Source organism: Lonchura striata, chromosome 3, assembly GCF_050655825.1.
Source record: "Lonchura striata isolate lonStrDom1 chromosome 3, ASM5065582v1, whole genome shotgun sequence".
Lineage (NCBI taxonomy): Eukaryota > Metazoa > Chordata > Aves > Passeriformes > Estrildidae > Lonchura > Lonchura striata.
In genome coordinates this window covers 109,030,574-109,056,368 of record NC_140705.1, presented here as the reverse complement: position 1 = coordinate 109,056,368, position 25,795 = coordinate 109,030,574, and the positions used below count along the sequence as shown (strand labels likewise).

The following is a 25,795-nucleotide window of genomic DNA, read 5'->3' as shown; positions in this document are numbered from 1 at the left end:
TGTTTTTCATCCACAATGACAACTGTGGCTAGCTGTGGCTTTGTTTCTTTTTTGAGGCATGCAATTTAAACATTCACATATTATCTTGTCACCTGGTGACCCTTGTGGATGAATCAAAAGATTTAGACAGTTCTGAGACATAACTCATCATGCTTACTATTGATATCCACCTTACTGAGTGCTTCATCTACTAAAGCTGAGCACAGCTCCATCACAAAAGTGTATTCCTCTTCACCAGTCATAAAGGATTGCATATGGAAAACCCCTATACAGCCATCTAACCCCCAGGTGTTTGTTTAGGTTTATGGAAAAGCCACAATTAACACAGATGTTGGCAGGTGTGGGTCACTGGGCATCACATGTGTCTGATCCACCCCAGCCCAGGAGCAAAGAGCTGGGACCTGGGCTGAGGCACAGGTCCAGTCCTCTGTGAGCTCAGGTGAAGGTTGATCCTAAACATATACCTATGGACAAAAGGTAAAAAAGACAAGCAGGACCAAAAACCCACATCAGATAACACCAATTTGAGATAAAATTATTTTCACTGATTTCAATGAGAACAGAATTTGGCCAGCTGGGAAAATGCCTGAAAATCCCAAATCCAAAGAGCTTTTTCCAAAATGAAAAAAGGTTGCTTAAAACCAGCTATTGTAGACCTGAGAATTTACATAGCAGATGAATTTTGAAAGCCATTTTATGCCCATAAATTCTATTGTGTGATCATTAAAAAAAAGCAAATAAAAAACAACTCACAGAACACCAGAGCACTTAGCACCTCATCTGCATTCAGTATGCTGAGCACATTTGAAAAATCTGACCTTAACATATTCTCTCTAATAGGCTCAAAATATATTTTCTGAAGGAAATGTGCTTCAAAATGTCACTAACTTTATGTTAGTGACAAAAGTAACAAGAGAGAAAAGTGTAATCACAGTCATTTGAAACTGGCTATCTAGTATGCCAAAGTAAAACTGATTATTCTTCCCTGTTATTCACCACTTTATCTCACTGTGCTTGTGCCAGATACAGGCATCAAAACTGTGATTTTTGTTTTGATAGAATCTCTACTAGAGAGAGAATGGAATTAAAAATAAATTGTTAAAATGCACGACATTCCTCATGCAGGGCTACGAAAGACCTTAGAGCCTCAAATTAGCAGGGAAGGATGGAAGAAGAAATATTTTTATATTTGGAAAGTGATGTACAGGTTAGAAAGATATGTCTTTGGTGGTTGAGAAAAATCTGTTCAGGTATGTCTTTTAAACTGTGAAGAGACCAATTCAAATAAAATTATCTTCAAAATTTTCTCCTATGTTCCTTACACAAATCCTTTTGCTTGGGCAAGACTGAAAGTATTTTAATTTCTTTTTCTACCTGTTAGGTTGCTGGTTTTTATTTCATCTTTCTTGTCTGGATTGGCAGGATTAGGCAAATGAGTCCCTCTTTCTTCAGGAATGCATTCTGTGTCATGGTTTTCCTGAACAAACAGGTAAAGTGATCCTCAAGTCTGGCTCTCAGAATACTTAAGCGACAACTTTTAAAAGTATATTTTAAATACCATAGTGAAAAAATCCCCAAACAGCAAAACACCCCACAAAAACCCCTGGTTAAAAACACAAACAACAGACTCCACAAAATCCTGCACAGCCTTGTTTTGAGAATCTGTCTTGGTTCAGTCTGACATGCACAAAGAGTAAAGAATATCAAGTGGTCCTTTATCCAACTGCTCAGGGACCACAGACACATGAGCACACAGGAGCACAGGGCTCCTGGAATCATGTGGTTAGGAAATAATTTTTTTTTTTTTAAAGATGGTCCACAATAGTTTAGAAACTGGAGAAGGGAGCCTAAAAATAAGCAGTGCTACAAAAGATAGATTATGCCACACTCTCATCTGATGTTCAGAATGATGATTTCTGAATGCTTATGGTTAACAAGACTTAGTATTACCTACTGTTTCTTCACAGCTACCTTACAAGACCCCTCACCTCTACAAAACAGAAGTGGTTTATTTTAAACCCATTGAGATGTGCAAGCAAGAGCAGAGAATTTGATCTGTTTTCCCAGAGAGGCAAAAGAGTCCATCTGCCACAAAGCTTTACTGATGTCTCTTTTGTCTACCAAGAAGCAAGTCGGTCTTCCATGTACATCTATTTATAGATAAAAAACATATATATATATATAGAATTAATCTCTGTGTGTATATGTACATATATATATGTGTGTGTGTAAAATCTTTGCTGGGAAGTATCAGCACAAAGGCTGATATGCCACAATTGCCCTTCTTTCAGTCTCCTGGTCATGCACAATGGACAGACATAGTGAATAACAGTCAAAAGAAAAATAGAGTTGACATAAATTAAACTATATGAATTCAGGTGATACAAAATGAGGCCATTAATGGCATCCCTCTAAAGGAAGCTATCACTGGAAGGAGGGGTCCTGCTTGGCCATGAATATCATTATCTTGACAAATGGGGTGGATGATTTTGCTTAAAGAGAAAGGAGGGTAGATACTTTTAAAATTACAGCAGTAATTCTAAAGCTGAATGGCAGGTTAAGGCTCCATCCTCACTCACAGCATATAATTGAGGTGCTATCATTACCTCATTAGCCAAGCACACTGCTGTATGCTTGGAAAATGGCCTCTAAAGGGCCACTGACACCATGTGAAGAGTTTTGAGGAAACATTATATTTAGGGAAAAATATAATTATTCACCACATGTTTTCTTACTCAAATGAAAGGACCACATTGTAAGACACAAGCAGCAGACAGTAAGAGCAGCATGAATGAAAATGCACACAGAGAGAGCCATGACAACACTGTGAAAATTTGGTCCTGGTTATTTATTGATGCAGTTGTTCACTCCCCAGGAACATATCCCAAGCAGAACCAAGAGACAGTATCACACATCTCTGCTGCAGCACCACTGACCCTAACCCTATTCCAGGCTTTGGGTCTCAATAACAATGGTTATATCATCTCTTCCTCATCTCCAATATTGTTCATTACATTTTTTTGGTTTTGGTCAGCTCTTGCAATTTTCCACAGTCGATGGTGTCGAAATTCATACAAAATTGAAGATGGGGAAGCGTAGCAGTCTGAAGAAAACCACACAGCTCTTGCACTGGCCCTGGAATCACATGTATGAGTTTTGTGTGCTATCAGTGGCACTCCAGAAGAGATTTTCTTTGCTTTGTATGAACAGGCTTACAACCACTTACAGCTGCCTGTTAGAGGGATAACCTCCTCCCCTTCCTCACCTAGGTGTCCCCTGATTTCCATGCTGTCCATCTGGACTATCTCCTCCTGGCCAGGTGCTGTCACAAAATGATGCTTCTCAGCCCACTTAATTGTCCTCAAGTGACAGATGGGATTTGACTACAGCTGGTAAGCCATTAGTACATGAGGCAGATGAGCAGTTAATTAGCAATGCTAGTGTTTCTGTGCAAAGAACTACAGAAACTACACATCAAAAGATGGCCTTATCAAGCCACTTAGTCCATCTTCCCTCTTCTAACACATTTCTTATCTCATGCAGCACATTAAAAGGTTTGAGTTCCCCTGCGCCCAATAAGCTACTTTTAAAATCTCAAAGTTTCTATCAACTTTCCTTAGGAGACTATTTCATAGCCTAATGAATCTTGCCGTCAATAAATCTTTTCTTTCTGTTCAGCCTAAAGATAGTTCTTGAAATATTGAGCAGGAAAGAAAAAAAAAAGGGAAAAAAATCTGATAACTCTGTAGAACAATTTCTAAAAATTGTACTGTGCCTTCATGTTTCCTAGGACACATTAGCACTTCTGCAAATGGTTGCATTAGAAAAAGAATCAGTGCAGTTTTCTCTTGGGGGTGAGTTTCATTTAATCCTACCACAGAACACAAATCTAGATCTTCTGATTTAAAAAAAAAAAAGAAAAAGAGAGTGAGAGAGAGACAGCAATAGGGTGGAATTCAATGGGGTAATCCTTGGAAGAAAGGCAGTGCAGTCTTAATTTCTTATACTGCAGGCCAAAACCCAATGGTCAATGCCTATGAGTCTATCCAAGAAGGGAGTCTCACAAATTCATTTACTTATTATTCAAAATATACAGAACAGACTGAAGAATTTTGGCTAGACAGTCCCCTCCTGGGACCTAACTATTTCATAAAATAACTCAGGATTTCCTTAGGTTTTCAGAGTACCTTGACAACACCTGAATAAATATTTTAAAAATTTAGCCTAAGAAAAAATACTGGAAATAAAGACATATTTTAATAAATAATTTATAACACATTTAATATATTTGTTCCATATAACAGCCTTCCGATGTTCTGAGTCTTGGGAATTCTATCTGTGGTTTATTTGCTAAAGAAATTTAACAGAACAAGACACAGCAGCCAAGAAAGAAATGAGCTCTTCTGTCTCTTCAGTTATCTCTTTGATAGTTCTTTAGTCTCCCCCCACATCATATTCTGTCTTGGTTTAGAGGATTCTCTCTGTTCTTGTCTGTCTGAAACGTCTTCTCTGAAAGATCCTCCACCATCACAAGAAAAAAATTCCTTGGTAATGCAAGGCAGGTGCCAGTGAATAATTCCACCCACATGAAACTCAGGTCAGACAGATACTAAATTCACACCAAAAATACTAAATTAAATCAATAAAAGTTAAAGGAACCATATCTGTTTATTGGTCAGATGCTTACTTGAGAGAATTCCCCCTATTTGCCATACCTTCTAACTTGATATGGGAATTGAGCACCATATGCAAGAGCTCAGACTCCTGCACAATCCAACCACAGCCTTCCAAATGACCTCTTGTCTATACACCCAGATGCTATCATTATTAAACTTCTAGAAGAACACTTTCACATGAGAGAAAAAAGAATGCTCCTTCTCCCTTTTCTACCTTAAGAGGCACATAATACCATTTAAACTTTTTTCTCAATAAGCAGATGAATGCCTACCTGTTCAAGCTCAGCAGCAGCTTCCTCGTGTTCACACCAACACAGCCAGCCACTGCAAGTATTGAAGAAGCCCAAAGTGCAGAGAGAACAATTTTCACCTAACTGGGAGTGAAACACTATAAAAGCTACTGGAAATTGTTGAGCCAGAGACCACAATTATATCAGCATAGTTTCAGAATCTAGGGTGCTAATAACTTACTCAATTCAGCAGTGAATCTTTATCTCCATATTCTGGTAGAAGATCACTGCTTCTGCCCACATGTGCAAGCACTGAGTAATTTGCACCTCTTTGCACCCTGCTGGTGCTCAGCTGTGGACTCAGCCAAACACAGCATCCTTCTGTGCCATGAGCACCATAGGAATCAGTATCTTGAGTCATATCAGTCTGAACAAATCTGAATCATGTCACATCTATGCTATATCCAGCCCACTATCTTGTCTCTAGTAGCTAATAGGGAAAACAATCAAAAAACTTAAAAGCAATACAAGTCTTTGGTGATAATTTCCCAGAATACTTTCTCTCAGATTTTTAGCTCCTTGTGGTGCAGCCAACATTTTTAGTTGAAGATAATGTCTTTGTGTGTAAAAAAACACCATGCTTTTCTCTTGTTTAGTTCTCCAAATGGTCTATAAATCAAAGCAAACAATTAGAAATCCCTAAATCCTGCAGAAAAGGGTTTCACAGCTTTTCATTATCCCAAGGTAAATAATGCTTCATTATTTTTTTCTGGACCTGTCACTTGCCAGTTTAATCTGTTGTCCTGTAAGACTTGTATTGGAAGAGACACAGAACAAATATATTTTTCATGGTCTTAGATATCTTTATCATATCAAACTAGGGTAAATTCCTTTCAAGCTGCAGTATTCAATCATTCTTTGTTTAAAAGCTTATCCATCCATCCATGCTCTCCTTCTCTGCATTTTTTCAGTTCCTCTTCTAGGACCACAACTGTGCAACATCATTGATGAGAGTGCTGTAGTCTCTTAACAGCTGAAATTGCACCCAAATGGGCTGATGTAGACACAGAATTGTAGTGGTGGATCTCTTTTAGGATCTCTTTATCACAGTGGCAACAGCTGATTTATTGTCACTGGATAACCATCTGCAGTACCACTCTGTACCAAGCAGAAAAGCTCACACAGCACTTTCCAGGGATGCTCAGTAGTCTTACAGGCTCTAGACCCCTAAACTTTAATTTCTCAAGCTAGAAAGTACAGGAAGACATCTCACCAAATAAGGAGATGTTTGTGGCATCAGCTAAAATCTCTTCCTTCTTCTATTCTGCTTCATTATACAGTAAAATAAATAAAATCATGAATGAATCATCACCTAAAAAGTCTCAGGAAATCACAAATCACATGTTTATTGATGACACAGTGAGTAAACCATCTATATTTAATAACTACTGCTCTTCTTTTATGGATTATGTGTGTTAATCACGCTGGAGATTTTTGAATATTTATTGTTGTTTTTGTCTCTGCTGTAGTCATCATATATTAGAAGCTTTCACATCAAGAAGAACAAGTAAACATGCTGCTGCTGAATGTATTATGGGGGGAATTAGAGTGAGACATTAAAATGAAGTTTTTAACAGGCAGTGCACCTTCATTCAGCTGGATGTCATGGGAGATGAAGCATGTCCAAGTAATTATGGGAATTATCTGTGCAGCTAACAGGCACAGAGGTCCACTATCCTGTTTTTGGTAACTGAGTTTGGACAGCTGAGACAGGATTGCAGTCTGTAGTAGGAGGGACTACTTGCAATAGAGACAAACTGCACCAAATGTGAAATGGGTGATCAACAGCTGCAATGCAGAACTTTATTTCGTTTGATGGCTTTTTTTTGTTTGTTTCTCAGTGCAGGCTTAAAGGCTGTCCTGTAAAATTGATAAGAAAAGCTTTGATCAAGGACTTAGGTATTTTTCTTTTCTGAGTTTACATAAGTAAATATAAATCTTCTAAAGTACAAATTCTACTTTTTTTTTTTTTTTTTTTTTTAATATGAACCATTTATGAGCAGTTTGCATATTTCCTCAGTGAATAACTAGATCAACGATCTTAGGTCACCTGAGCACTCTGATTTTGCAATATGGACCATTTTCACTACCAGAGACTAAGGTTATGTTTACATGCACAATGAGGAGAGAGAGGTGAGAAGTTCTTGGTCTCTTTATCTGAAAACTAAAGGAATAAGTCAACCATGAGCTGACATAAATTACATCCTTCAGAACTTCAGCTGAAATAAGGAGCCCTAAAAATTAAAAGGCCAAATAAATCTTAGGTGTAGCATAATAAAAGCCGAAAAATTGTGTATGTAATATGAATAAAAGGTTTCAGTCCATCACTGGAATAAAATAATTATAACATTTGAATTTCTCCTAGTGTGAATTTCATCAGTAATTCAGTATGCCAATCCATGATAATAAGTAAAATATACATGAAGAAGAGTGGGTTTGCCTGGATGTATGCTTGGATGATTTCTAGCATCCCTAGCAAGATGGAAAGCTTAGTGTAGCTATTTCTGCTTGGTTTTTTTGGGGTTTTTTTGGGTTTTTTTCTAATTCCACTTGCTGGTATATCCATATCCCTCCCAAATGAGTATTAAATAAACATAGCAAAAATAAGCAGGAAGATAATGCATGTGATGACTATTTTCTTCAACTCTATTAGAGCATGTAAAAATTGTACAAAAGAATTCAGTGGCTCCCACTTAAGCTAAGGCTTGCTACTTGAGCACTGTTTTCATAACAGTCTTGCTGAAATGGAAAGCCTAAATGAAGCTCTCCAGTGGGCTTGCTCGTGTAGGCACAGCTCACTCTTGCTGCTGCAGCTCTGGGATTTGATCTGTTTTCCACCCCTCTGGCTTAGCACTACCTCACCATTGCCTCAGCAGGATGACAAAAGCCATTTTGATGGCTAACCTGACCAACAGCTCTGCTGCAGGCACTGTGTGTGATCACAGAGCAGTTTAAACCAAAACCTACATGCCAGTTTTCTCAGCCCAGGAATGGCAACTCTACCTCAATTTACATGGGAAGTGCCAAAAATCAATACATTGGCTCAGAGTTCTGGGTGGAAGATGTGCTAAAAGCCAAGGGAGTGTTCACTGCAGGGTCAGCATGCCAACATACAGTCCCCAAAAGCTCTGCACTCTGGGAAGATTTTGATATGAACTGTCAGGATCCCCTCATTCCCCTTTGCCATGGCTTAGAAAGATGAATCACATGTTAAGGACAGTCCCTAACACATTTAAAACTGGAGAGGTTGCAGGTTCACTTTTACACATAACAGAATATGAACCATGGACCATGCAACAGCAATTTTAGTATGAAGGATATCGAGCTGCTGCAGGTGGCTCCTCTACCACAGGAATCTTTCTTACATTTCTCAGCTGCTTCTTTTACTTTTCAGTTATCACAGAGCTTTAACAGTGAACTCCTTAATTCATTGATGATCATTTGTGTCCCCTGTCAGCCCCCATTGCTTCTGCACAGACTCTATTTCAGAGGTTAATTTGGAATTGTGATGGTCTGCTTTGCCTTGGTACAAGTCTCTGACTCAAATACCACATGTTCCTTGCCATCTTACCTTCATATTTCCTGTCCTATTAACCTTAAAGGAAATTCAGCATTTTTATAACCTGTTATATTTGGAGAAGCCTTTGAATTATCTGTTCCCTTTCTGCATAACCATCCACAAAGAACAGACCTACCAGGACAACAAAACAAAACAAAATAAAAAGGTAAAAAGAAAAAATTCTACAAAAAGAAGTGGTGTTATTGCTGTATGGCTATCAGTGAATGTTAAGAATTATTGTGTAGAAATTGTTTAGAAATATTGTTTAGAAGAATTATGTTAACAAAGCATAATTTTATCAGAAATTGAGAGAAAAAATTGACTTATTTAGATTAGGCTGTCTCATTAAAATTTGACGAATATCTGCTTTCCAGAAAATATAAGAAGTTATTTTCTGTAAAAATATCATAAAATGCCACATTAAAGCTTTAAACGTGATGTAAAGTTCAATTTCATTTAGCAACAAACTCATAAACATTCCAGCCAAAAATATTTTAAAAGACAGAACATATGAAGATATTGTTGAATAATATCCATCCCCGCTCCTCCTACAACATACTCAGGAAGATAATTTGGACAAAAACCTATTCCCTAATGAAAAAAGTTCATAGCATGGGTTAGGTTGGAAGGGACCTTAGAGATGAGCTTGCTCCAAGCCCCCTGCCATGGACAGAGGCAGTTCTACCAGCCCAGGCTGTTCAAAGCCCCGTCCAAACTGGACCTGAGCACTTCCAGGGATGCGACATCCACTCCTTCTGTGGACAGCCTGCTCCAGTGCTTCACCATGCTCACAGGGAAGAAATTTTTTTCCTAATATCTAAGCCAAACCTGCCCTCACTCAGTTTGAAGCAATTCCCCCTTGTCCTGTCACTGCCTGGCCTTGTAAAAAGTCCCTCTCCGCCTTCCTTGTAGATTCCCTTCAGGTATTGGAAGACCACAGCCTGTTCCAAAGGCAGAAGTGAAAAGCAGAGTTTATACCCATGGCCAAGAATGCATCTAACCGTATGTACACATTATACATAGATGTTTAATTATTTCAAAAATGGAATTTAAAGGGTCAAAATTAATAAAAAATACTTTTTTTTGAGCTGAATTGCCATATTCTTATTAAAAGGAAAAATATATTTTCTTTCAGTTGGACTCATTTCACTGTTCCAAAAACATTTATTGAATCTGAAGTAGAAACATAATGACCCAAGCATTTAATTTCAAATTACCATTTCCATTTTAGAAGTAACCTAATGTATAATGTACGAAAGGGGAAATTGGAATTTTGGAAATGTACCTTTCCAAAATTAAGCAAATTGAAAGTTGTTTTCCCTTTTTCTTTGCAGTCAACTGTGGGCTTTTGAAAACCTTAGTAAGTCCTGTAGAGACAGTTTCTTGCAAGCCTACTTTAAGTCTTTAACCAAAGCCTTATTTGAAAGGTTTTGCTTCCTTGCTCAGTTTTTTCCTGAAAATAAATGAAAATATTTTAATATACATGAATGTCAAAGGGGCTGGTACTGCCATTCCTTTCCCCTGTGAGATGCTAGGATTTACTGCATATCAATTTTAAAATGCACTAACTATGGTACAGTCTACATTTTATTTTTATTAATTTTTAATAGTGGTTAGAAGTATCAAAATAAAAAAAAACAACTAGTTTTTATTATTTAACTCTTACTTTATTTTTTATCTCATCCCAGGGTATTGCTGCTTCTCTGAATGACTAAAACACCTGGACATTTGAATATCACACTAGACAAATAAGCTCAGAAAAAATAATGGAAATCCCAGTGACCAGTATCTGTTAATGTCACCAAAGCTTAGCATTTATCAACAGAATTTTAAGGAATCAACTTTCTCTTGAGCATCAATTTACAAAGGCCTACTAGTTAGCTCAAATATCCTTTTCTTGTGTGAAATAAATATGATTTTACTACTTGATGCCCAGTAAGCGTTCAGCAATATCTGCTATTTTATGATACAATCAAACAAAAAGAACTGTGTGTTGGCAAAGTAAATGATTTTTTCTTGTTCCTGTTAAGACTACAGAAATAAAAACAATTTTTTTTAACAAAAGGATGCAACAATAGAAGGAGCATAAAATAGGCTACAAAATAAATTTATAGCTACAGAAGAGATTGTTTTGAAACAAAGTGGAAATTATTCTGAGAATGACAACCTAAGATCCCATATTCTTTCCAAACAACTCTCAGATAATGCTTTGTTTAAATGTTAGAAAGTCTTTGAAAATTTAATCAGGAATGGAAGGAATGGAAGCAAAGGTCCAAAACTGTGTTCTTTTGTTCTTAAATGTTTTTGCCAACCTATGACTAAAGCCTCTGCAAACATGGTATAATCAGCTTGGGGTAGGAATACAGCCTGGCTTCCCATCTTGAAATACTGTGACTGAAGAAACATCCCTCTGAAATCAGACCTGATTTGCTGCAGAAATGAAGTCTCAAAGTACAATTTGCCTTTTACCTGAGCTAGCAAGTCAAGACAAATTTAGGAAGAACATCTGGCTGTAGAGTTCATTTTTGCTCTTCATGTACTTGTCAGTAAAAAGAAAAGAGAGGAGTGATTGTGAGAAATGTGAGGAATGATAGTGAGAAAATTACATCGTGTGCTAAACTTGGGAGGCTTTCTATTTAGGATTTCCTAAAAAGATACTTGGTTTCTATAACAGGACTTTTGTGAAATACTGCAGTTTTAACAAATGTATTAAGCTCATCACCATTTCATGAGAAAACAACACCTGCTATTAAAAAAAAAAAAAAAAAAAGTTGAAAGCAACTCCTTAAAGTGAACATGATTAGACTAGCATATAATAAGCAAAAAACCTATGTAAGGAAAAGAGAGAGCACAGCCTAACAAAGACTTTGTTCTCAGGTCTTTCTGCACTGTGTGGTGAGATGCTGTGCAATATATCTGTGTGCAATGTCTACCCCTATTAGGTCTCAGTGCCAGCGAGGTCACCACATGATCTCTCTGTGATTTAATGCTGACTACAGCACCATGGGAGTAGCAGGATATGTCAAATGAGAGGACAAGATCAATGAGCTGTGCTGGAAAGAACTGCAGCAGCTGTGACTTGGCCTGAGGGTATTATTTATTTTTAAATGTAAATCCTATCGTTGAGATAGAATGTGGCATAACTTTGATTTTTCCATTCTGTGGTAGGACACTGACATAGGATAGAAGTCACCAGTGCACAGAAATTCCTATCTCAATGTCCTATCTCAACCTTTCTACGGGAGGGTGGATTTGTTCCTTTTCTTGGCACAATCCAAAATGTAGGGAGGTTTTGTGAGACATAGACCTACAAGGTCATCACAGACATTTGTTTTGCTGTTCATAGCATTAGAAAAATGAAAAAGTTGTAAAAGAGGTAAATAAAAACATAAATAAATAATCAATGAACGTAAAATGCAGCCATTAGACATCTAGCAAAGAAGGGAAAATCTCAGACCATCATCTGCACGCTCTCTGGAAAAGATAACATAAGAAGAGGGACCTGGTATATTTTAGAGGGTTTTTCACATTATTTTGAAAGCTTGTTGCTAGGTTCTGCTAGGAATTGAGTGGTTCATCTATTAGCTGATGATAAGAAACTCTTTATGTTGAGTCCTGAGGAAAAATAAAAAAAACAGTTTCTTCACTCAACTCACTGATCCAGGGAGGAGAAAGACTGAGACATCAGAAACAAATGCACAAAGGGCTTGAGTACATTTTGTCATGTTCACCAAAAGGCTAGAACAGGTTAGATGTGAAAAATAAAACAACCTCGAGTGTCTGAGAGAGGTATCAGCTACGTACAGTGTGACCAGTGACACACATCTGTCTTTAGCCTAGCCTCGTACTCTGACTCAGTGGAAAAAAGTGTCATACCAATAACTAAACAGACAGAAACCTCTCTTTAGCTTTACCACAGCTGATTTTGCTTTCTGTCTTCCCTCTCATCCTACCCAAATTTCTCCAATTGTTCTCCCAATGTTACTCTCTTTGCTCTCAGGGTATTTGCTCTCATGAATATGCATCAGGCTGCACTTCAGCTTCTCTGCTCTGACTCTCTGTCAGTATGACCAATTCTCTGCAGTTCACATGAAACTGCTGTCAGCCACCCCTGGATCTGAAAGAAAACATCATTAATTAATGCTCCAGAAACTTCTCTCACCAGCCAGAGACCTGTTGGGTCCAGCCAGGGTTGGGTGAAGGGAGACCATGGAGAGGAAAGTTCATTCTCTGTGAGACTCCTGGCCACAGAGCAGAACTGTGGAGTCCATGAACAGCCTTGCCCCTCATCCCAAGAAGGTAGCACTGCCAAAATGCATCTGTGGAGCCGTGAACTTAAGATGTAGCTGTGCTAATAAGGAAAGCTCACACTATCCTTCCAAAGTGGGTGTCAGCTGAAGGATTCATGGCTCAGTGGGCTAGTTGGTCATGTGAAATGGGATTAGTGAATACTCACATATCTCACAGAAGAATTAGTCAATTTTCAGAGATAATTACAAGATATTTTGATTATAGGCAGCTTTCAAAAAAGAAAAAAAAAAAACACAACCCTGTTGCCCTGATTCTTGGGATTTTCTAAAGCCTTCTGAGTTTACATTCTGTTAGAGAACTTTGTCACACAACTTTCTGTAAACAACCTATTGTTTTGCATTCCTCCATAGAGGTGTATAAATTTGATATACTAGTAGTTTGTCCAATGTCATTGCAGAGGTGGCACCTTCACCCTCCAATCCACTGTCACCTTTGAAAAAGTGTAAATGCCGGAGTCAGAAAATAAACTTCCTCTTTTTCACCTTTGCAATAGCAGCGGCTCGTGTCGTGCTTTCACGTGTCCTAGAGAGACAAAACCCCAAAACAGAACAACAGAAAAAACCCTTGATCTTCTTCTTCCTGGGAGTTTCTGTGAACAAACACATTTTCCCATTTTTCTACTGAATATTTCCAAAGGAGATAAGTTATCTGACCTGACAAAAGGGAGAAAGTGCAGTCAATAGTTTGGAGAGCAAATAATCAATGTTGTACCCTTATTTAAAAACCAATATACAGTAAATATCTGCCAGCAGCAGTGATAACATTCACTTACACTAAAGATAAGTCATACAAAATGCCAACTACTCCTCAATTTAGGAAATCAACAAAATGGTCTGAGTCCAGATAATTTATTTTCTGTCAATACAGTTTGGTCTTTTTCTTTCTCAGTTTAGTACTCTTGTTTCACACCCAAACCATGCAGAGCTTTCTGCGTATCACATATGTTTAGCTATTCACAGGAATATCCACAAAGGGAAGAAGATTAAATGTCTACTGAAATGATTGGGAAGGCTCTGATATTTATCTCTAAGGAGAAAGACATTTGTTGTTGGCTACTTTTAAACCAGACAGGGAATGCTGAACAAGTCATGACAGGCACTTTTTAAATTCGACTTTTCCTTTTGCCATTTGACTGCTCATTGTTTTCATTCTGTACTGAAAGGGCAGATAGATTTTTTAAAAGGCTGTTACCTGAGGGATCTAATATAAATCCTGGCACAGCCAGTTCTTCCTTTGTAGCACCCAAACAGGTGCTGCTCTCTTGCTGATAATCACAGCCTATCCATCCTGCCACTGCAGCAGAGCACATGGCATGTTTAAGACATCCTCTCTTCCTTTCCTGTTCTTAGTTTTTATCTTTGGGCTGTAACAAAAGGAGGATTACTCATTCTGACCAACATGTAGACTGAAGCTTTTCTGAGGAGCTTAGGCATGACAAAGGAGTGGCTAAGGGCTTTTGGTAACTGGTGCCATTTTGAGCCTCTTTGCTCCTCAGCCTGTTAAAGCAAATTGCTCCTCTAAAGGCAGAGGAGGAAAGATTCCTTGTCCATCAATGCATTTCCTCCAACCTCAATTGTGCCTGGCCACCACCATCCATGTGACTTGATCAGATTTAGGTTTTCCATAGTCTTTCCTTCTCCCAGACAAGTCAGCTCAAACTCTACTGTCCTAACTGGACAGCTGCAGCAATTTATCTCAGTCCTGCACATAAAGATCTATGCACCACTCCCACCTACCTCTTCTGGAAAAGAGTCACACTGGTGATTTTCTGCACCAGTGCCACACACGTGTTTTCCAGGGATTTTCAGTGCAACATTAGCTCTATTAAAATAGACAAGATGCTTTCAGCCATCATGTACTTTCTGTTGATTTTATCCTTAATCCAGCTTCTGTTCTGCTCTGAATCTGCCGTGCTATGCACTGAGATGCACCAGCCCTACCTCTCACCTTCTGACCAACCATTGTCCAGGACCCTGGATTTACTGCTATTCCAGGACCCTCTCCTTATCTCACCTCTTTCCATAACCCCACAGTGGAAGCAGATCTGCCAGAGGATTAGGGACCTGTTCCTTCTTGAGGTGTGATTAGCAGAAGCCTCCTAAATGCTCCATTGTGCTGCTTACACCATTGCTGCAGCTATCCCCTCCTACCTGCTGTTATTTAGCTGCCATATCCTCTCAGTGTATAAGTTTTCCATAGCTGGAGAAATTATTCCAAGAGCAAGCTCTCAGAGGCCTTGATATCTCACAGCATTTTTTGCCAAGACACCCCTAGAATAATCCCATTTGCTGAAATAAATTGATTTCCAGGTAAGGTTTGGCAGGCAGAAATGTTCTGGTTCCTTGAGACAAAAAAAAATTACAATGTCTACAGTTTCCTTGTCCCAAAATTAAGGTATTCAAGCCTTCTAATGAGCCAGAGATGTTTAATTCCAGTTCAACTCACAGATTTGCTTGTCCTTTAGCAAAATGGGATTTTATGATCAAGTTTCATATGAATTATTTTCAGTTTTCATACAAAATGCATGAACTGGAAAGAAATAGTAGAAATTATCTTCTAGAAATAATGTAAGGTAAGGTGTTCTGGAAATTTTGTTCCTAAAGTTTTTTAGTCAGGGTATTCCTATGACTGATCATTTCCCAATCATGTTTCTGTCTGTTAAAAATATTTTTTCCTGCAAAAACAAAAAACATTTATATTGGAAAACTCCCACTCAGCTCTGCATTCTATGTAGGTCAATAGTGATTCTGCATGGGGGCAGACCCTGACAGCACATCTTTTTCCTTCTCCCATGTTTTAAAATCAGCACTTTTTTTTAACTGAAAAGATGTTTTCTGACTTTTACGCTGCTGCTCATTTTAGATGCTGAAGTTGCTATCCTGGATTTGTCACCAATATTTTTCCATAAAGATGAGGATATTATCAGAGACCCATATCATGGATAAAACAAAGAAAATGACAGGAAGAGAGAAAAATCAGAAAAAATATCATATTAATATTCTGAAGTACAGTGACAATCACTGATCCAAGGGATGCAGAAATACTTCTAAATGACACAATCTTTCCCAGTTTTCCATGTCACATCACTGTGGGCCTTCTAATGGCATATTTAGGTATGTTGATTCCATGACAAGGTTTGTGTTTAGCCATGCAGGAGGTTTTTGTTCCTAGAACCAGAAATACCACAGGGTTTCCTCTCTCTCTGTGCATTTTGGGTGGAGATAGGCAGGGCATAGGGGAACAGCTGGCCCTTCACTGCAGCACTGCATCACTGTGATTTGTGATCTATGGGGTTTGTTTTTATTCCAGTGCACTCGGATGAAACCCTGTCTTTTGTCACAAGTTTCAGTTGATAACTGGGAGCTGTTCAAGCCTTTCCAAGCACACGTGGCCTCTGGACACACTGACAGAGTAAATCCCAGCCCTTTGGTGAGATCTTCAGTTGCTAGAATTAGTTGCTAGAACTAGTTGCTAGAATTAGTCAAAGTCTACATGGTAAAAGAAAAGAGGGAAAAGAGAATACAAGCAATGGCCTATTTGGTGTCGGGCAGTAAATTCCAGCCATCTGGACTGGTTTGAAGGAGCCACAGATGTCTTCCTTTAAAAAGAGTGTTACTGCTTTTCAGGTCAGCACCTAGAAGATAATTAGCCTCTCCACAAAAAGAAACCCATGACAGCATACTTGGACAAACACGAAGAAAGTAAGGCTGAGTGCTCAGGCCAGAAAAAAAAAAAGGACTGACTACACATTTGGAACAAATTATCCCTCTTCTCCCACAAGTGATCTTTGTAGGTCAAGGCAGAAATGCATTAGCAATGCAAAATGGGATTTGGGAGTGAACAGGCACTGTCATCATCCCATCCCTCACCTCTGTGAGGGTGGGTATCAAACGCAGTCTCAAGGGTTTTCAGTCTACACGTTTTTCAGCAGGGAGTCAAGTCACTTGAAGAATATTCCCACCTACTATGAGTTAAACCATTAGAATTTTGAATCAGTCTCGCTTTTTGCCCACAAGTACAAAAAAAAAAAAAAAAACAGAAAAGAACTGGTGGGAGGGGGCAGATCAGATGGGTCTCTAATCATTCCATTGCAAACTTGAGTCAGTGGTCAGATTCCTCAGCAAAAAGAGGGAGCAGAAACACTCTGACTAGGATTGCTGGGGGCTGTCAGCTCGGGTCCACCTGAGCAGAAGGCAAAGTGGAGGCTAAGGGGCAAGGCTACACATGCCATTTGTACTTCCCATTAGGAAAAATTGTCAGTAATGGCCCAATTATACATTTAAACGAGAAGCACCAAAGCTGTGAAGTGCAGCATGGGGCAGAGAGGACAGCAGCAAGCAGGGGCTCTGAGGCTGGGTCACATTTCTCACCCTTCATGGTGCACCAAGAGGGGCCAGCTTGCCTGTGTGCCAGTGCCCTACACAGCCAGACACTGGAGCACATCTGGTCCAGAGTGACCCTAAAGAAACCAGAGCTGTGCTAGGGAGAGCAGATCAGACACTGTCTCTGATCCAAGAGGTGACGCAGATCTTTGCTGGCTTTCATGGGTCAAAATAGCTTAGCTTAGCATGAATTTTTTGTTACCTGTCTCCTGGCATTGTTTATTTTTTGCAACCCCTCTGTCACTGAGAATTAGAAGCAGTTCCAGGGAAGGTCTGGATCTCTTCCCTGTGCTGCTGCAGCTCTGAGCAGAGCGCACATGAGAAGCACTCTGTTGTGCTCAAGTGGTGATCTCTGGGCAATGCAAACTCACCACTGACACAGAGCAAGCTGTAAACAAGGGGACTGCAACCAGCCTGAAACGCAGCAGGAGTGGAAGTAATTATTTGTCTCTCTTCTTTCTCATCACAAGCCTAAATCTGCCTTAGTACGGTCTCTGTACACATCAAGGTCCAATAGGAAATTGATCCCCTGCATGGCAATGTTTCCTCTTTCTGGAGGAACAGAAAATCCCCATGAAAATTACGTTGCATCTGCTGGACTTACCCATGCTGAACATTGTATAATAAAGTTAAGAGATTTCAATTTAATTAACTGTGACTTTATATACTGATATGATGTTTACTGTTTCCCTCCCTCTCCTCATCAAAAGAGTTTTTCTGTCATAGTAATCCCAAAGATTGAATAGATAAAATAAACCTTATTTCTCTTAATATCTCCATGGCACGGCACCAAAACTATTAAAACAAGCAGTCTGAAAAGAGAAAATAATTCTTGCTTTAAATCAATATTATTTATCTCTTCTGTGTTGGTAGGAGTTACCCAGTTTAAGAACCTTTCCTTACATACACTACCACAACTGATCATTTTACATTTCCAGTGACTAATCTACCATACTGGGACTTGTTGACTTCACTGACAATTTCTTTTACCCCATCAGTTCCTTTTTGTTTTATTCTGTCATGCACTTCCTTTGTGTCCTAAATATGTGCACACATCCATGCAAATCAGAGAGATTCAGTTTCCATTTTGCTCTATCTTGTACTGTGCTGCCACTTAGATGCTTCCCCCACCCCAATTCTCAGTACATTTGATCTTGCTGAGAGCATATATGTCTGCTGACGTCAGGCAGACATGACAGAGCATATACCTGTTTGTGTACCCCATCCCACTCATGCCCACCTTGCCACTTCTGGACATCCAGCACCGGTGGCATCACCTTACCAGGAACAACAACAGCCTCTGTGCCAGCAGACACTGAAGTGGGTGCCACTGCCCCTCCACACCCCTCACTCCCTTCCCTTCTCCAGCTGCTCCTATGCCTTCTGCTTCTTCAAATTACATTTGCCAATGTCCTCACTTTTACTCTCCCGTTTCATACACAGCAGAGTTGATCTGTCCAGCAAAGTTCTTCCTTAGCTCTGTAGGATTTATTAATTCCTCAGAAAGCTGTAATTGCTTTCACTCTATTCCTCAGTTCTTGCTTTATTAGAAACCAAATGATTATCCTTTCTTTTAAACATTTTCCATCACTGTTTAAAAACTATCATTAAAAAATTCCTATTGACTCTAAAAAAATATTGCTTTTGAAGTGCCTTTTCATACCATGAAATGCAGAAAACAAACTGAGATCCATTAATCTACATGAGCAATCTTATCTAAGCTTACATGAAAAGGAAGATAAAGTTATACATTTCTACAATGCTTTAAGATGCATGACTGAGACATTTTTTGCCATTAGAGGTAGCTGTCTATAAAATGTTTTGGGTACATATCTATATATAGTTTATGTTATAACTACACAGTTTATACATACATAGCAAAAAAAACCTTGCACTTACCTTTGAGAAGTAACATTTATCCCAGGTTTGGTAAAATAGTCTCACACAGGTACTTAGACCTTCTTTCTATTCCATGCATCCTTTTTTTGAAAAGAAGATAGAATCAGAAAAATCCCAGTTGATCTCTAGCAACCCAAAATGTAGACAAGATTGTTTGTCAGATGCAGCGTGATTCAGTGAAGTCCGAGTGTGTCAATCCCTGAGACTCCTTGTCCAGTTATATCCAAAGCACGAAAATAAAAAAGAAAGGAAAAAAACAGGAGAAGAAAGAGAATAAAAAAGAGTGAATAACTTGTTATTTTCCTGTGTGATTTAAAAAAAACCCCAGTCTTGGAGGACTAAGCAGCCTGCAGGATTTTTGAGCGTTCTGATCCTAGTGCATCCCAAGGTAAGACATGCATTTCAGCACTGCAAGTCTTCAAGTTGATACAGGCAAGCCCAGCTGCTGTGTGTGTGTGTGTGCTGTGTGCTGGGCTGGGGGGCTGAGCTGTACCGGGGGGGAAGAGAGACAGGGAGACACAGGCACACACAGCCATGCAGAGAGGGAAGAAGGAAAAGCAGCAAAGTGGAGTGATCTCACAAAGTGCTCTAGATGGCAGAGCCTGCACGGCTTGTAAGGCAAGCAATGTGCACACACAGGGATTAAAAAAAAAAAAAAAAAAGAAAAAAAAAAAAAAAGAAAAAATAAGGAAAAAAAAAAAAAAGATAGAGAGTGAAAAACCCGAGAGAACTAGCAGGCAGCTTCAGGAATTTCTTCTTACCTCTTCTGACGATGCAACATGCTTTGTACTGCATAGGAATCCGTGCAGGCACGACTCAGTCAGACCCCTCACCTCTGAAATGTCATAGGAAAGGGAAGAAAACCAGAAACCAGATGAAACAAGGGTACAAAAAGAAGCTAATAAACAAGTAAGAGTGTCAGGGAGGAGCCCTAAGTGGGCAGGAGGCAAATAGCTGGTGTAGAAAGAGGCATCCAAACTCTCGGTCCTAACAGAGATTGGCTCTGTAATTATGTGGCAAAGCACTGCCCTCTAAGCTATTGCATAATAATAGAAACCTAAGCTGTGTAGACACAGCCTGACATGCTAAATCCTCAGGAGCTACACTCAACATTTGTCAGTAGAAAGCCTGTCAGTCCTCTGGGGGCGGAGGAAGAGGAGGGAAGACAGAAGAGGAGAGAAATTTTACTGCAAAATGCATAAGCTGCAGTTGCAAAGAGCTTTCAGGTGGTGCCAATGCTTGAAATGTTATAGTGGAAGTCATATATATCTATCAATGTAGGAAAAGATAGATAAAAACCATATGTGGAGTTTAGGGATGTAGTTTAGTGGTGAATTTGGCAGTGCTGTGTTAACAGTTAGGTTTGATGATCTCAAAAATCTTTTCTGACCTAAACCATTCTGTGATTCTAAAAGCACTGTCAGCTTCATTCATTCTATTTAATACAAGAAACAATTTTCCCTTAATATGTTTTAGAAATTTAAATGACAAGGAGAAGAACATGTTCAGGGGTTGCCCGTGTTAAATAGTATTATTTCTAATGCTGATGGCAGGAAAATAGTAGTAGTTTTCCCTTTCTACTGAACAGGATTGTAATGTCTAAATCAAACTTGAACTTAGGTAAAAGAACTCGTGAAGATTTATGAGCCTTTCCCATTTACCAGTGGGTTCCTCTCTCTGGCTCTCCTGACACAGAGACACTCATTTTCTTCTGCCTCTTTTGGTTGAAGAGGCTCCTAGACAGAGCAAGGGAAAATATGAGCACTGACTATACAAGAGGAAGAAAGAATCCATCTTGTTCAACTTACTACACACCAGTATCAATACATCAACAGAACGAACAACTAATAAGGCACATGGAAGGAATAGAAAAAAACAAACACCAAAAAACTCACAAACCAAGAAAGTGCCATCATTTTGCAGTCAAAATTTACCTGAAAACTGTGGCCCTGGGTCACACCTATGGTCCATTTAATCCCATGTCCTCTCTTTGGACAGTGATCAGCACTACACACCTCTGAGGAATCTGAATGAGTTTGTGCAGCCTGTGCTAGACAGCCAGGGTTGACCTGTTCTTGGGCAAAGCTCCTTAATCCCTGCTCTTTAAAGATTAGTTAATGCACTAAGGCATGAGCAGTGAAGCAGTCTGCTTCTGCACATCCAGACTAAACATGTAAGGGCTGATTCTGATGTCCTTTGTATTTGGTGTAAAGTACACTTCTTTTAAGGCACTCAAGATCTAAAGAGTAAAATCTTCTGATGCTTTGTAAACATCCCAGTGTGACAAAAGGCCAAGAGTTCAGAAAGAGCTGTAGTATTTCAGTCTGAAGGGTAAGAAGATTTTTTATGGCCTCATCTAGCCTAGTTACTCCCCTCATTTACTCCTTACTCCTGGTGGAAACATCAGATGTACTTCAAGAGGCTATCCAGTGCAGGTAGAAGAACCAGCTCACACAAATAATATGCAGGCATCAAATTTGGCCCCTAAAAAGTCAGACCAGACTGAACTGAAATGTTTGAAGATATTTTTGTGAACGACTGCATAGAGTAAGACATGGGGTTTTCTTGGAGAGGCAGATTCTGCTGCAAACTTTAGATCCTTTACTGCTACCACTCTCCTTTGACCCGTGCCTCTGTCTCTGTATCCCCAAGGTGCAAGCTGCAGGCTTAGCACACATAGGATCAGACTGTGGTTAAACAGAGGAGGAAAGACTGCACAGGCAGCAGTTGCCTATTTTTCAGCCTATTCAGCTCTCCTTGGCTCTATGTGGAACAGTGCTGAAGGGCTCTTCTTGGGAGGAAGGCCAAGAGCTACCACCATCAGTAATCCTACTGGGCACTGAAGCAAGTGGCCTGGCCAAAGGAAGACTTGGGAAGCTGAAAGCTGCCAAACTGGGTGTTAAAATATTAAGAAATTACTTCATTTTTAGTTGACTGAAATATGAACTTAGAAAGCTAACTTTAAACATAACTCCTGGGAACCCTGTGCCAGCATATTGGCTAGAAAATAAAATGAAAGCTCTAATCATGTCAGAGCCTTATAAAATAAATGTCAGTGCATCCCAGACAGAGAAGACATCTCTTAATGACATCAAGAATTAATAATAGAGTCTGAGCCTAGTGTTTCAGAGTCTGATTTGAAAGGAAAATATTGCTTGCAGTGACAGAAATCAGTGTACTTTGACAATGCACTCCAAAAATCTTTCACCAACAACAGTTTTGACGGTGAAAACCCCCAATGAAAAATAAAAGATGATACAACCTTCAAAAAAAAAAAAAAAAAAAAATCACCCAAAACTGATGTTTACATGAGGCTGTGGTGCTGTGGGTCCCCAGAGTATGAAGCCAGAGTGCTTTCTGTGATGCTCTTTAGAATTTAATCAGAATTCCCTGGCATTTGCCCCTGAGCTTCTCCTCCATCCCTGGTATTTATACACATAAATATTTATATGCTTTGCTCTCAAGTAAGGAGCTTCTCAGTGAATCAACAGTTTTCTTTCTTGGGCTTCCTAGCAGGTTACCACTTCCACTTTTCTTTTTTTCTCAGGCCTCCCCCATCTCCAATCCTGCCCTAGCTCCAAGTCAGCCAACAAGGGTGTTTGAGCTACATCTGCTGTTATTTCCACCTCCACAGAAATCCCATCAGACCCAAAGAGCCACAAGAGAAGTTTTGTTCTGCCTGGGTTGTGATCATCTCGCAATGCTCACAATGCTCACTCCTGGAAAGAACTGTCAAGATTCAATTTTCCATTCTTGACTTAGATCTAGAAAATACATGAGAGGCCAGGATTACAGATGTCTAACTTTTGCTCCGTGAATCTTGCTGAGCAGCTGAAGCTTTCACTGATGCAGGAAATCCTGTGTCCCAACAGAATGCATGATTTCCCTATTAAAAGAGACTCACAGAACTCATTAAATCTTTAAAATCAAATTCATACAAGTTTCCTTGAACAGTGTCAATCACTGAAAAGACCTAGCTTGACACAGAAAATTTTGTAATGGAAACCCTCTTCTTTGATGTACAGTGCCAGATAAACCATCAAAACCTGAGAAAACTGAACTAGAATAGCAGAGCAAGACAAAAATAAAATTGAGATGTTTTTGAGACTTCCAGGAGTGGTGCTTCACCTGCTGCAAACACCACTCTCCTTTCCAAGTCTAGAAGAAAAAACACTGAAGCCTTTGACCATCTGATTGATAATTCAATTTAGTATGTTCCTGTAGGCATTGGTGATTCCCATTTCCTGCCCACTCCCTTCCAAACCAAAGTTATCAGCAGTGGTCCACATGACCATTTAATCAATGGCTGCCAATCAATTACACTGATTGAAAGACAATCTAAAAAAACCTTTAGTCTGTGGCCCTACTGACAGAAACAAACATCAGGAGCTGAGCCCACCAGCTTTCAAACATTGGAGGTTTGGGAAAAGATTGTGTATTTCTTGAGTGTTGTACAGCTCAGCTCTTTACAAATCATTGAATATCAGTTTACACATGTGTATGCCAGTACAAAATCTCCTTCTCACATCCTCCACCCACACATCCCTCTGCTTTTAAAAGCAGCTCCAGCCAACAGACAAAATGAATGTGCTTTCTTTCAGTTTCTTGCACCTTAGCATGGGGGCCACTTAATCCAAATTTCTAGACCCAGACATCCAATGGAGAACAGGTGTTGTTTTACAGTGTAGTGAAAGAAAAAGGTTTTTGAGGGTATGGATGAGACAAAAGCATCACAGAAGGTCCCTTTTTCAATATACTGTTATATAAAGCATAGACTAATATCACCACAAAATATGAGGATGAACTTCATTAAAATACTTCAACAACTCTACAGCAATTTTTCATTGTCCATTGTGCAGCTAAATGCAGAAGGATTTACAAATACCAAGAAAAAGTTATTTCAGGTCATAGAATAAATTATATATTCATAATCTACTCCACTCTAAGCATTCATCTCATCTGGAATAACCAGGATACTTGTGCTAACCTTAAAAGGACCCACTGTAACTTTGTAGATGCTCTGAAAGAAGGTCAGCATAATATTTTTATCCAGGGTTATTATTCTTTCCAGGTTCTCCCTTTACAAGCAGGAAAATCCTTGTACTTCTGTTTTGCATAATCACATGTCCAGCTCAGTGAGTAAAATTTAATGCCCTTTGATTGATAGGTTAAGACCAGAAAGGATCATTATGACCATCTCATTTGACCTTCTGCACAACCTCAGTTACAGAAATCCTCTCTGTGGCTCCTGCATCTATCATCATATTATTGGGTGTTGCTAAAATATATATTTTATAAAGGCAGTCAATGATTAAATCTTGATTTAATGATGGTGTATTCACTCCTTACTCTCTTTATATCTTTAACTGCTGCTATTAAAAAAAAAAAAAAATACCATACCTCATTTTGTTACTCAGAAGACTTTGGTATGTTATCAAAACTTCAAAGTGATAATTACGATATACACCTGGGCATCTCCTGTTTAGAAAACTCAGAATTAGGAACAGCAGAATTTTCTCCCAGCCAAGAGGACTGGTTCTACTGGGGACAAATGAGTGCTCTTTGAGAGCCGTGTAATCTATTCACACAACAAATTAACAAACAAGCAAATAAATAAACTTCTTGTTTAGTGGACATCTGTTTTAGCATAGTGTTCATCAGAATAAGGAGATTGCCTTGGCAGCGCTTTCCCAGTTCTCTTAATCTGATGAAAAGTACAACATTGGCTTCCACAGTACACCTGGAGGCAGCAGTTCTGTGCCACCTGCCCATGAGGAACTCATCCTGGTGGGTTTGCAACCTCTGGCATCTGCACAGAACACTCCCAGTCACCACTGGAATCCAGAGGGGCAGCAGATGCCCAGTGCATTACAGGCATGGCACAAGGGGTGTGTGAATAGGACTCTTCATTTTATATTTTGACACTTCCCACACAGAATAAGAGATGCCAATTTTTTTCATAGTTGAAATATTCTTGTCCTATGCTCGGCGCTGGTGAGAGCACATCTTGAGTGCTGCATCCAGTTCTGGCCCCTCAGTTTGGGAAGGACACTGAGATGCTTGAGCACGTCCAGAGGAGGCAACAAGGCTGGTGAGGGGCTTGGAACACAAACCCTGTGAGGAACAACTGAGGGAGCTGGGGTTGATCAGCCTGGAGAAGAGGAGGCTTAGGGGTGACCTTATTGCTCTCTACAGCTTCCTTAAGGGAGGTTGCAGGCAGGTGGGGGTCGGTCTCTTCCACCGGGCAGCACTGACAGAACAATAGGACACAGTCTCAAGCTACATCAGGGAAGGTTTAGGTTGGATATTAGGAAAAAAATTTTCACTGATAGAATAATAAAATACTGGAATTGTCTTCCTAGGGAGGTGGTGGAATCACCATCTCTGGATATGTTTAAACAAAGACTGGACTTGGCACTTGGTGCTATAGTCTAGTTGTGATGTTAGGGCATAGGTTGGACTTGATGATCTCAGAGGTCTCTTCCAACCTCATTATTCTGTGATTCTGTGAGATGTGCACTTGCCATGCAGCAGGGGGTTCCTCTTTGGAGAGGATGCTGTTGGGCTGTGATCATCTCAATGGCAATAGGAGCAATGTAGGGGAGGTCAGGCTGCCCTGACTGGGACTTCCTGCGGTGTCTCCCCTGCCAATCTCACACCTGCACCAGTTGGGTCATT

The 25,795-nt window shown here is 39.5% G+C and overlaps 1 protein-coding gene across 4 annotated transcripts in view; it reads right to left on the bottom strand.

The window, feature by feature from the left end:
- The window catches only part of LRFN2 (leucine rich repeat and fibronectin type III domain containing 2), a 150,821-nt gene extending 130,445 nt beyond the window's left edge, over window positions 1–20,376 (bottom strand). The window contains exons 1-3 of one of the 4 annotated variants that reach the window (XM_085576091.1): window positions 19,879–20,376; window positions 19,118–19,325; window positions 1,375–1,477 (exon numbers count right to left, since the gene is read on the bottom strand). The gene's annotated coding sequence lies outside the window, so the exon portion shown is untranslated. Of the gene's footprint in view, window positions 1–1,374; window positions 19,326–19,878 lie in introns of all 4 variants that reach the window. The other 3 variants (XM_085576089.1, XM_085576090.1, XM_021541775.3) reach the window with 3 other exon arrangements.
- Window positions 20,377–25,795: the final 5,419 nt, after the last annotated feature.